This window comes from Arachis hypogaea, chromosome 15 (genome assembly GCF_003086295.3).
Source record: "Arachis hypogaea cultivar Tifrunner chromosome 15, arahy.Tifrunner.gnm2.J5K5, whole genome shotgun sequence".
NCBI classification, from domain to species: domain Eukaryota; kingdom Viridiplantae; phylum Streptophyta; class Magnoliopsida; order Fabales; family Fabaceae; genus Arachis; species Arachis hypogaea.
In genome coordinates this window covers 75,731,072-75,734,422 of record NC_092050.1, presented here as the reverse complement: position 1 = coordinate 75,734,422, position 3,351 = coordinate 75,731,072, and positions in this window count along the sequence as shown.

The window sequence follows — 3,351 nt, the reverse complement described above, 5'->3', positions numbered from 1 at the left end:
AAAATCATAAAAATGATTCTTGAAGCAAGAAAAAGCAGTGAAGAACAAAGCTTGCAGAGAAAAAAATGCGAAAAAAAAGAGAGCAAGAAAAAGAAAAAGCAAGCAGAAAAAGCCAAAAGCTCTTTAAACCAAAAGGAAAGAGCAAAAAGCCAATAGCCCTTAAAACCAAAAGGTAAGGGTAATAAAAAGGATCCAAGGCTTTGAGCATCAGTGGATAGGAGGGCCTAAAGAAATAAAATCCTAGCCTTAGCGGCTAAACCAAGCTGTCCCTAACCATGTGCTTGTGGCGTGAAGGTGTCAAGTGAAAACTTGTTACTGAGCGGTTAAAGTCGAGGCCCAAAGCAAAAAACAGAGTGTGCTTAAGAACCCTGGACACCTCTAATTGGGGACTTTAGCAAAGCTGAGTCACAATCTGAAAAGGTTCACCCAGTTATGTGTCTGTGGCATGTATGTATCCGGTGGTAATACTGGAAAACAGAGTGCTTAGGGCCACGGCCAAGACTCATAAAGTAGCTGTGTTCAAGAATCAACATACTGAACTAGGAGAATCAATAACGCTATCTAAATTCTGAGTTCCTATAGATGCCAATCATTCTGAACTTCAAAGGATAAAGTGAGATGCCAAAACTGTTCAGAAGCAAAAAGCTAATAGCCCTGCTCATCTAATTAAAACTGATCTTCATAGATGTTTTTGGAATTCACTGTATATTCTCTTCTTTTTATCCTACTTTGTTTTTAGTTTCTTGGGGACAAGCAACTATTTAAGTTTGGTGTTGTGATGAGCGGATAATTTATACGCTTTTTGGCATTGTTTTTACTTAGTTTTTAGACTGATTTAGTTGGTTTTTAGTATATTTTTATTAGTTTTTAATTAGAAATCACATTTCTGGACTTTACTATGAGTTTGTGTGTTTTTCTGTGATTTCAGGTATTTTCTGGCTGAAATTGAGGGAGCTAAGCAAAAATCTGATTCAGGCTAAAAAAGGACTGCTGATGCTGTTGGATTCTGACCTCCCTGCACTCAAAGTGAATTTTCTGGAGCTACAGAACTTCAAATGGCGCGCTCTTAATTGCGGTAGAAAGTAGACATTCAGGGATTTCCAGCAATATATAATAGTCCATACTTTGCTCTAGGATAGACGACGTAAACTGGCGTTCAACGCCAGTTCCATGTTGCAGTCTGGCGTCCAGCGCCAGAAACAAGTTACAAGTTGGAGTTCAATGCCAGAAACAGGTTACAACCTGGCATTGAACGCCCAAAACAGCCCAGGCACGTGAGAAGCTTAAGTCTCAGCCCCAGCACACACCAAGTGGGCCTCAGAAGTGAATTTCTACACTATCTATCATAGTTTACTCATTTTCTATAAACCTAGGTTACTAGTTTAGTATTTAAACAACTTTTAGAGATTTATTTTGCACCTCATGACATTTTTAGATCTGAACTTTGTACTCTTTGATGGTATGAGTCTCTAAACTCCATTGTTGGGGGTGAGGAGCTCTGCAGCGTCTTGATGAATTAATGCAATTATCTCTGTTTTCCATTCAAACATGCTTGTTCCTATCTAAGATGTTCATTCGCGCTTCACTATGAAGAAGGTGATGATCCATGACACTCATCACCTTTCTCAATCCATGAACGTGTGCCTGACAACCACATCCGTTCTACATCAGATTGAATGAGTATCTCTTAGATTTCTTAATCAGAATCTTCGTGGTATAAGCTAGAATTGATGGCGGCATTCATGAGAATCCGGAAAGTCTAAACCTTGTCTGTGGTATTCCGAGTAGGATTCAAGGATTGAATGGCTGTGACGAGCTTCAAACTCACGATTGTTGGGCGTAGTGACAGACGTAAAAGAATTAAGGGATTCTATTCCGACATGATCGAGAACCAACAGATGATTAGCCGTGCTGTGACAGAGCATTTTGACCATTTTCACTGAGGACGGAAAGTAGCCATTGACAACGGTGACACCTTACATACAGCTTGCCATGGAAGGAGCCTTGCGTGTGTGGAGAGGAGTACAAGAGAAAAGCTGAAATAAAGAGGACAAAGCATCTCCAAAACCCCAACATATTCTCCATTATTGAGTAACAAGTATTTATTTTATGCCCCTTGACTTTTACAATTAAAACTAAGAATTATTATTGATATTATATCCTGACTAAGAGTTACAAGATAACCATAGCTTGCTTCAAGCCAACAATCTCCGTGGGATTCGACCCTTACTCACGTAAGGTATTACTTGGACGACCCAGTGCACTTGCTGGTTAGTTGTGCGGAATTACATAGTGTGAAGTAATTTTCGTGCACCAAACACCAAACTTAAAACTTTTGTTCGTCCCCGAGCAAAGAAAAATAGAAATAAAAAGATAAAGAAGGGGAAAGTCAAAAGGAAAGATGTGGTAAAAAGAGAAAATACGGAAAATAAAAATAGATGAAAAGGAACTTGGAAGGAGGGGAGTGGGGCGTGTTTGACTATGGAGGGGAAAAAAGTAAAAAAAAAAATGAAAGGAAGGGAAGAATGGGTAAAGAAAGGGTGAGATGTAAGATGGTGAAATGTGATATAGTGTGGTGAAAGTGAAAAAGGGGTGTGTTTTATAGTGGAGGGGGTGGGTTACGGGTTTGAGGGAGGGGATGGGATAAATAAAAAATGGAATTGTATTAAATGGGGAGTGGGTAATGGTTGGGGAATGGGGAAGAGAGATTTGGTGGGATTGATGGGATATGATAGGGTAATGGGAGGTGTGATTGGTATATGGGGGAATGAATGGGGATGGGAAAGTGGGTACAGGGTAAGACGGAGTGGGGAGTGTGTAAGAGATGGTCAAAGTGGGTGGGACCCATTGTTGTTACCGTTAGAAATGATTAAACCCTTTCCTTAAAATCAAATTCTGTGTTGCTGGCCCTAAACGCCATCCTCGGCATTTAGCGCCATAACGCTATGAAACTTGTGCCATCTGGGGTGTTAAACACCCTCCCTGGTGTTTGAAAGAGAGAGATTATTGTCGGTTTAGAATTTCTCTTAATAGAAATAAGAACTTCGTTGTAAGCATAGCTCCAAACCAACAAATAACTCTCACATCAAATTTAAATAGTTTTGGTTGTCACAAGTACAAACCCCATTAAAAATTAACCGAAGTATTTAAACCTCGGGTCGTCTCACAAAAAATTGCAATGAAGTGATCAATTATTGGCTATGAGGATGCAAGGGGGTTTGATTTATAAAAGGGCAAGAAAGTAAATGGCAAGAAAAGTAAATCAAGTAACTAAAGAAAGCAATTAATAAAGAGAAACATTCATGGCAAGGATTGAGAATATAAGCTTTCTATCCTAGTAACTAATCATAC